The sequence below is a fragment of the Daucus carota genome, chromosome 1 (assembly GCF_001625215.2).
Source record: "Daucus carota subsp. sativus chromosome 1, DH1 v3.0, whole genome shotgun sequence".
Classification (NCBI taxonomy): Eukaryota; Viridiplantae; Streptophyta; class Magnoliopsida; order Apiales; family Apiaceae; genus Daucus; species Daucus carota.
In genome coordinates, this window is record NC_030381.2 from 45,074,284 (window position 1) to 45,084,313 (window position 10,030).

The 10,030-nt window shown below is 31.2% G+C and overlaps 1 long non-coding RNA gene across 1 annotated transcript; it reads left to right on the plus strand.

Moving 5' to 3' along the window:
• The first annotated feature begins 1,659 nt into the window (after positions 1-1,659).
• LOC108209230 (uncharacterized) lies at positions 1,660-9,881 on the plus strand. Its single transcript, XR_010288081.1, has 4 exons — positions 1,660-2,609; positions 4,228-4,422; positions 5,276-7,843; positions 9,620-9,881. It is a non-coding gene; the product is annotated as an uncharacterized LOC108209230 (long non-coding RNA).
• The last annotated feature ends 149 nt before the right edge of the window (positions 9,882-10,030 follow it).

Genomic DNA, 10,030 nt, shown 5'->3' on the forward strand with positions numbered 1-10,030 from the left:
ATCATTACTCAAATATTTTATTTTGACGAAAATTAACAATTTTTCCAACACTGATTACGCACGATACATTTGGTTCTATAATAAACTTGTTTAACAATCGGAGTAGCTTTTAAAACTATCAATTTTAGATATATATATATATATATATATATATATGAGGATTTTTTTATATGTTTCGGATTTGGATCCAAGCCAGGTTCGGGGTTTTGAGTCTCGGATCAAACATCAGCTTGGTACATATAAAATCCTGATCGAACCGGGTATTCATCAAATTAAATTATTTTACAATTTCTATCTCAGAAGACGGATAGATTATTTTGTCAAAATTCGAAAAAAAAAAAAAAAAACCATTTCAACCACAGTTGTGGTTTATACTGCAAGCATGTGATGTGTACTATTCAATCGTTTAGAAAAACATGTGCTGTGTACTTGTCGTACTCTTGTCTCATTCATTTTTATATATTTTCTTTTTCAAAATATTTTATTCAATTATATACATTTAAAAAATAATAAATTTTTATAATATAAAAATTTAACTACACCACTTTCTTCCATAACTCTCATTTCATATCTTAAACATTGTTTGGTTCCAACATTTTACTTACTTTTCTTATTTTTTTTCATTCTATTTCATTTTTTTTAACTGCTGTGTCATCCAGTATATATATATATATAATCTCTTGGAAGGATGGAATGAGCAACAAGTAGGATCGAACAAAGCTGAATACAGCGTATCAACTTCTTGGAAAGATAATGGAGGTGTTTGGCCACCACTTATAAACCAGCTTCAGGATTTATAAGTTAGAAACACTTATTGATATCGTTTGTATAAAAAATAAGAAGCATTAAAAAAATTAAGAATATTAGCTTTTGTTTGAGGACTCTTACTTATTCTCCAAACACTTTAATCACTTATAAGACTTAACTTGCTTCTAAATTTTATTTCATTTCTTTAGTTTAAACAAGAATCACTTATTTTAAACACATCCAAACGGTCCCAGTATTTAAGAATCTATAAATGTGGAAGGGGAAAGAAAGCGATATGGAATATAAAAAGTTATTTAATGATTAAAATAAAAAAATGAATTATACGTGATAATTGAATATTACTTATAAGTTATTAAATGTGTTTAAAAAAATTTATTGATAAGTCGATTGAGTGTTTGGTAATTTAAATTTACAAGTTAAAAAAATTATAAATTATTAAATAGAAGAAACTATATTAATAAATAAAAATTATTACACATTAAAAATTTAACAACTTCATAATAAAATGTAAATCACTTAAAAAAAACTAAGATTTCTGACTTTCCAACTTCTAACTTCAAAAGTCCAAAAATAAGCACTTCTTCAATTGCCCAAACAAGATTATAATTATTGCTTATCAAATATATATAATATAAATAAATATTTATATATTTTGGACTATTTGATCTATTATGCTCGGGTCAGAATATATTTAAAAGAATCAGGCTAAACTGAATTTTATTTCGATCTATTCGATCCGTGCAATATAGACCGATTTTCCACAAAGTTCAGACCGAACAAACCGAATTTGCATAATTCAGTTTGATTTTTTGAGTCTGATTCAGTTTTACTCATCCCAGTCATATATTATTTTGGTGACAAATCTTAACAGGAGGAATGTGACAACCCGGATTTTTCAAAATATTTTATTAATGGTTTTTATAAAAAGGAGGAGTAAAATTTAATATTTTATTCCAGTTTGATATATTGGAAAAAAATAAAAATATTTGTTTAAATATTTTCCTGGTCATCGGGGTGGGAAAATATCTGTTGATCGTGCAATTATCTGTTACGAGATTTAATTGATCTATTTGTATACGATTATGTTTGTGCGTGCATTTATTCCTGCTTTTGATATTATTATACAGTTTTATTAAAATTTATTATCCTCTTAAATGGATATTTATTTTTGTAAAAATACAAAGATAATTTCAAAAATTATTTTTAATTGCTCGATAGTGATCACAAATATTTTTAGGAGTTTGTAAAATATTAAAAATCTTATTTCTATAAGGACATGATTTTTAATTAGTTTCTGAACGCAGCTAACTTCTAAATTTTGTATAAATTCCGAAAATGCTCTATAAATCCGGAAACTTTTATTTGATTAGTTTTATAATATTCCGGGGTTTATAAAAATATTTTGGTAGTTGTTGGGAGAAATTTTATTGCAAGTAATCTCCGTAAATTAGTTGAAAGCGGGTAGAAGTTAATTGCTTACTCAGTTTAATAAAATAGTTGGCAGCTTAAAATTTATCCGCGTGTCTCCACACTTCTCTTCCTTCAGCCACGTATACACCCCTGTGAACCCTTTTCCTTTTATTCCCTGTGAAACCTCATCTCTCTCGTTAAATCACAGTAATCGGTTCTCTCGCAAATATCTCCCCAATCTCACGCCATTCCTTCGGTCTCTCGCTACCATCTCCCTATACACTTCCCTCCATCTCTCGCCTTTGTACGTACGGTCGCCATATTCCATCGGGATTCTCTGCCGCCGCTTCCTTTTCCGGCCAGAACCAACACCGCCTATTTCTTCCTCTTCCGGCGACCACCATAGCCCTGCACCAGTTATAAATCAGTGGGTATAAATCCATTCTTCTTTATAAAATCAGTTTATATATGTATGTGTATATATGTTGTGTTGTGTTCACTACGATTTGAATTGATTAAGTTAGCCAATTTTGAGACCAATCAGTTGTATACACGTATATATATGTGTGTATATACTTGCTTTGCATTAGTTAAGAATTGCTTTGGTTACTAGAGATTAATTTAATTAACTACGTGATTAGAGGCTAATTGGGGTAATGTTTACTCGATTGGGAGTTAATTGTTGTATATGTGTTCATATGAATTAGGGAGTTTAATTGGAGATAGATTCGGGGCATTTGTTGGGAAGAAAACTTTATGTAATGTGTTTGTTGTATTGAATTGAATAAATTTGTAAGGGTTATGGTTGGTACAAATTGTTTATAAATTTTTGAGTCACTTTTCGTTGAGTTTTCGCAGCAACTCTGCCTCTGTTTGGAGCTCTTTTTCGAACAGCTTAAAATAATTTTTAAAATGAGACTTTCAGAGATTTATGATCTTCTCAGAGTCTACTTTATGTGCGCGAAAGAATCGAATCGATTCGATTAGCGAGTTAGGAGATATGACAGTTTTATTATGGCATGCGCAGAGTACAAAACTGCTTCACTTTTCTACTTTCTAAACTATAGTTTAATTACTTAAACTTTGATTTTTAAGCCAAAACTTATTTTGTAGCTAGTCAGGGAGTTAAGGGAGGTCTCATAAAAATTTCAAGTGAAAAGCTTGTATTTTTGATTTCTTAAAAATGTTTGAATGTCGGTAGCGCAAACTTGTGAAAATTCGGTTTTGATGTCACAAAGAGAATTGTTTTTGCTAGTTTAAATCTATGAGTTTGGGTTGAAATAGTGATGATCTCTATGTGTAAGATTTATAAAGATCTCTGAGAAATATTTTGTTAAAAAGTTGAATTATTGACTTATGATTCATCATATGATTTCAGAGTTTGCTAACTATTTAAATTCAGTCAGCGAGGAATGGTTGATGTTATTCCGTTGGTTATAAATAATCATGATGATCATACGAGGATTAGGAAAGATAAGTTTTGATTATATAAATATGTATATATGCTTTGACTTCTCGGGTATATGTATTTATATAATTAAAATTATATTTCTTATAGTATGAGAATGATTGAGAATGAATGAGGTATGATTATACAAGGATTAAGGACTTTAGATTTTGGGATTATATGCATATAAATACCTGAAATCTTTATTCCTTATAGTATAAAGATGAGATGTGGATTGTTGAGGCGTGATTGTGTTTTAATTGATATTGGTTCAGTACTTGTTGGTTTATTGAGTTGGATTGAGTTGGTTATTTGTTGAATAGGATAAGGAAACAGGTGGATAGTCCGATAGATAGAGGAGGTGCTGCCGAATTTTTGTTAGAAACTATATATGTTTTACTAGTTAAAGGAAATTAAATAGATAAGAATAAGGTGACACGGTTGACTAAAACATGTTATATGTTAACTTATCAATATTGACTTTTAATAGCTATAAAAGTTTATTGTCCAACTGTGTGCTATGTGTTTATCTGACTATATAATATGTATATGGATTTACGAAGGGTAGCTAATTACGGATTTTAAACGTTATTTGATATTAGTTAACTCCGTCTGCGTCGACAACTGAAGTACCGTGTTACTCTTGGAAAATCAACCAAGACTTGTATATCAAGAACATTCAGAAGTAGTTGAATAGCTTTGCGAACTGAATCAGGTATAGTTCCTTAAGACGAAGCTGTGCTGTGAGATAGCCCGGTAGAATTAAATCGGTATGAACATCAGCAGAACTGAGGCAAGTATTCTTATCTTTACTTATTGTTCAAGTGATATTTTCTTCAAACCCTTATGCAAGTAATTCTATTCTCAACTTGTATTTACTGCAAGTATTCCTACCTTTCTCTTATATTTGAAAGATCAAGTATACTCTTCTTTTATTCAAAGAAGAGCGTCCATATTCATATTTTGGAATTTCTGCAAGTGCTTCTACCTTTCTCTTGCAAATTAGAAGCAAGTACACTTTTCTTAAACTTTTACTTATGGCAAATGCATGACTTAAGTGCGAGTTTGATTTGAAAGGTTGACCTACTAAATTGATACACATGGTTTTAAATCTCTATAAATGTTTTTCATAACTCGGTTTAGTTCCTCGGTTGTAAGGCTTATCCGTTGTAAGTATACTTCCTATGGAATAAACCTTTTCTTAAAAATGCAATTATTTAGAACTGGGAAGCAAAAATAACAGATATTGGAGTTGCTTAGTTGATTGCGTAAGAGGTCCGTTACCCTGTAACGGCCCAGCTTGAAGGGTGCGTAAGAGGTCCATTATAGATGGCCCAGCAATGGATAAAGACCTAGCTAGTCTTTAGTTCCGGAACAAATTTTAATATAGGACATTTGTGTAAACAATGTCCGAGTTATCAATGGACTGATCATCTATGATAACTTTTAAAAACGTCCAATATATCTGAATGCTTTAGAAATTCATATATACTTTTGAATTGTTTTGGTTTCAAGTTAAAAGCATGTTGTTTTGTATACTTCCAGTTCAATTACTTTCTCTGCATTAACTCCTGTTTCTTTTTAACTATTATACTTGCTGAGCATTCCTTTGCTCATTCTTGCTATTTCTTCTCTAACCCTTTCAGATAGTGTTAAAGATGATTCATCTGTCTAGGCTGAGCGTAAGAGTAATGCTAGGCAAGGATTCCAAGTGATAAGTTGTGACTGAATGACTAGGTAAAGTATTCAGGAAGATGTCTGCGAGATTAGTGGTAATTAGAGTTGGCTTAATTTTGCTTCAAATGTAAAATAAATTTATTAAATATTATCAGCTACTCTGATAATTTAGATTGGGTTGTAATAAGATTTATTAGTTTTGATTCTGATTTCAATACTATAGCCTGTTTGCGATCCTGTTTAAAGGGGGTTAAACTTTGTTCTTTTAAATCTTTTATTAAAACTTTCAGGTTTTAAATTCTTTGATTTATATTAGCTTTTCAAAAATACAGGTTTTCAAAACTGTAAATCATTTTTTTTTTATATCCAGGTTTTGAAATACTTGTTTTTACTTTCTCTCAAAGATACAAGTTTTAAATTGTTTTTTTTTTAGTGGCTCAAAAATACAGGTTTTAAATTATTTTTATTTACACGTGGCACCAAATCCAGACCCCCGGATTTGAGGGCTGTCACAAGGAATACTAAGATCATAATATATATCAAATAGATATGTTTAAATATGTGGTCGGGAAGTAAAATAATATTAATTAAATTTTATATATTTATTTTTGAATGTTCCCACACTCGGATAAAAATTTGTGAAATTTAATACTTCTGATAATATATTTAGATTTAAAAATTTATTAAATTTATTTTAATTAAAAAAAGAAAATAACTATAAAATTTTAAAATATATAATAAATAAGAAATATATAACTTTTTCAATATCAAAATATTATTGAGTCGTGCAACACCTAACTCTACATTTCAGGTGGCAATTTCGGGTAACGGGTCGTGTTCGTGTCAGCAACCGGGTCGATTTTAAATCAAGCTAAAATCACTTATAATTGAATAAAACTGAAAATTAAAATTATTAAAAATGAAATTTCGGGTCACTTCAGTTCCATTTCGGGTCAATCGGGTTATTTTCGTGTTACTTTTGGGCTTTCTGTCTCAGTAAATCGGGTTTCGGATCGTGTCTGAGATTGCCGCATTGCATTAGTATGATATTGTCCGCTCTAGGCCCTGGACAAGCCAAGGGTTTTATATCAAATGGGCCACTCGTTCTACTCAAAAATCTCACCTAGACCACCCATTAAAAAACCATATCATTTAGACCACTGAATTGACTATATATATCATTATCTTTGATAATGTTATGGTAATTGACATAAAACGTTAAGTTCTTAAACTTTCTATCTCAATTCAAAGTTGACGTGTTCATCAACGTTGCTTCCGGCATGCATCAGACATGGTGTCTAGAAAAAAAAAGATAAACTAAATAGATTAATCGGGCCAACCTAATAAAAACATGTAAGTAGAATAAAAACCCTAATTAAACTATTCCTTCGGGAGAAAATGCATTTGGAGGTCATAAATTCGACCTCTCAGGTTTGAATTAGGACAAAAAGTTTAAAAACTTATCGATCTGCGTCAATTACCTTGACATCATCGAACGGAATGATATATATACTCAATTTAGTGGTTTAAATGATATGATTTTTTAATGAGTGGTCTAGGTGAGATTTTGGGACAGAATGAGTGGCACATTTGATATAAAACCCGACAAGCCAGTACGTATTTGTTTCCGGCCCTTCCTAAAAGACCTCATAGTAATAGAGTTTTTTGACGGCTTATAGTTAAGACAAATTTTTTTTATCTTTAACAGGGGACTTGGGTTGAAACCATTCAACAAATATTAACTAAAATGCTAGAATTTCACAAATTTTTATTTGATTATGATGATATTAAAATTTTGTATAAAATTTAATAAATATTATTTCTACGTATATTTAGAGATTTATTTAATATCAATTATAATTTTGGTGGTTCATATTATAATCAGATGAAAAATAATTTGTGACTAACAACACGCATCACTAATATATTTTAGGGTAAAGTAATAATCAACTAACACCATTTCACCCTTTCAAGTTCTCCTCGATCCCAAAGTATTCGTGGACATTGTTTCAAGGTTGCTACCGCCCCACTCCGCTGTAGAAACTTTTTCTCTCCGCTGATTTTAAAATCCAGGTAAACTGTTTCCACAATCCTTTCTGCAACTTGTTCGTTCTTTCATATGTCTGTTCTATATCATTCAAAATCATCCACATATCCCTCCGTCCAAACTTTCAACATTTGACTTTCAAACTCCCTGCAAATATATCCGTATCCGATTCGATTCAAACCGAAATTTACACCGTTCAATTAACATAAACCAAACCAAACCAATTTGATCAAGTACCCCGGAGGTGTTTGATGGAATAACGGAGAGGAATGATGTTTGCTGTATGGCAATCCATCTCTAGCCAAGTCAACCAAGCTCGTCCAAATCAGGAGGGGAGTAGAATCAAATTCATATAGTGCACAGTAGCGTGCGGAGATGACTCATGGCAGGGGGAGATGCAGTGAAGGGGGAACTCTCTCTTACAGGGTCAAAGAACGACTACAGCAGATGTCCTGTTTAACTCTCTGAAGGGTCAGATACAACAGTAAGAAGAGGTATATTCTTATTTTATCCTTCATATGCTTAGAAGTGTTAAGTTGATGTTCTCTATCGTGATCGGTTATAGATTTCTACCTTGTCTTGTGTTTATTTTCCACTTGTCTTCTCTTCCCTTTTATTCCAGTATTACTGTTAAGTTAGAATGCATTGCTATGTATAAACGGGAATGCTGAAGGTTGCTTTACTCATGATAGATTTATAGTTTTTCTTTTAGATTCTCGGCAGGTATCTTTTCTTTGAGATTCCACTCATTCTATTTCCTTTCAATTTAGTTTACCCGGTTAGATTGCTTTCTAATCTTTACTGTTTATCTAGCAAGGTTAGATAGTCAGGATCTCTTTTTACATGCCTCAAATGTAGATGATAGTTATTCTTTAGAATAAGTATAGACTAATTTATTTAGAGGAAAATGTGCCATGATGTTATATGACTCATGGGGGCCATGATGGATGGCAAATTTGTGCCTTTAAGAGGCAATGTATCATCATATATGGAAACCACAAACACGATTTTAATATAAAAGCATGAAGGAATATAAATTAATTCCCATTTTACGCCCAAAGGATTCTACGGATTTTCAAGATGGGGTAAATCCCAAATTATAATATGAACTCTGAATAGACAATATACATAAATCACTCACATTAATAGTGCCGCGTAACTATTTGGTAAAGTTATGGTATCTTCAAATAGGAGATGCTAATTATACTCTAACCAAAAGGTAACTTACTCCGTTAGTAATTAGATAGGATAGACATAATTCAATCCCTTAAATTCTGCAGCGAATAATTCCCAATAATAAGTAACATGATTGTTCAAATATAAATTAATTCCTTTTTAGGCTGGAGGATTCCACGGATTGGCAAGATTGGTCAAATCCTTAATTTTAGCAGGCAATTCTTTTGACAGATTTATAGTAGGCAATTTGAATAAACTGTTTATATATTTAACACATTAATAGCATAAAAATTAAATCCGTTTAGCCTGGAGGATTCCACGGATTGGTAAGATTGGTCAAATCCTTAATTAGAGTAAGCACTTTTTTGACAGATTTATAGTAGGCAATTTGAATAGAATGTTTATATATTTAACACATTAATAGCATAGTATTAATATATAGTAGCATAATAGAAGTTTCCAATAATACAAGATCATAAGGTTTAACTTATTCCATTAGGAATTAGTTATGATAATTATAATTGAATCCCTTAAATCTTGCAGTGAAGACTGCATAGTGTTAAATAACATGATCATGCTGAGGAACTGAAAACTATATAAATGATCACCATGAGCCTATTACACTCATTTTCATCCACCATTGGTGTCTGATCCATAACAGATCACTTGCTATGGGTCCAGATGGTGATCATTCAGAACCCATACAACTTCTTTCTGACAACATATCTCATTTCTTTCTGAAAAATCGCACAGGACTTGTATAATTAAGTTTGATTAACTGCTTGATAATATACTGAGGCATATTTGTCAAACTATAATTGTATGATTCATTGTTAAATAGTACTGAGTCTTGGCCAAGTGAAAAGTACATCATAATTGTTAAATATAGGAAAATATCCGTGAAGTATCTTTAAGTATCTAACCAAAGGTCCCCCTTTGGTTAGATTTTCTTTTATTTTTCTTTCTATTTTCTTTTGATATGTATTATTTCTTCTCTTATATCTTGTAAAATTACATTGATGCTGAGATTTTAATAATTACTAATTACTAATGTCTTTAATTATTAATAGTGAGATTTTGTCTCTTTGTTTCAGGGATGAGAAGGGAATAGAGTGGATCTAGAGCTTGGGACGTTTTATTTCGGACATTAAGTGTTATTGTCTAAACTTCCGGAGACATTTTCATGTCTTTCGGTTAGATAATAAGCTTTTTGGATGAAAGAAACTCCTCGGAGTAGCGGCGTTTTCTCGATACGAGCAAGTGCATTTCTGTCAAAAAAAAAAAAAAAACTAACACCATTTTAATATCCAAACCTGGCATGACTTGAAACCGAAGTCACGCCCTTCTTCTTTTCTAGTACAATTTGTAATCTGATGTGTAAAGAATATTATTGGGAATATTGTTTTCGGGCCCATTTGAGCCGCCCCTTTCAATCTGGACCCGAAAGATTAAAGGCATGTAATTTAAAGTTAACACGAAATGATCCAATCCAGCTAATCCTTAAA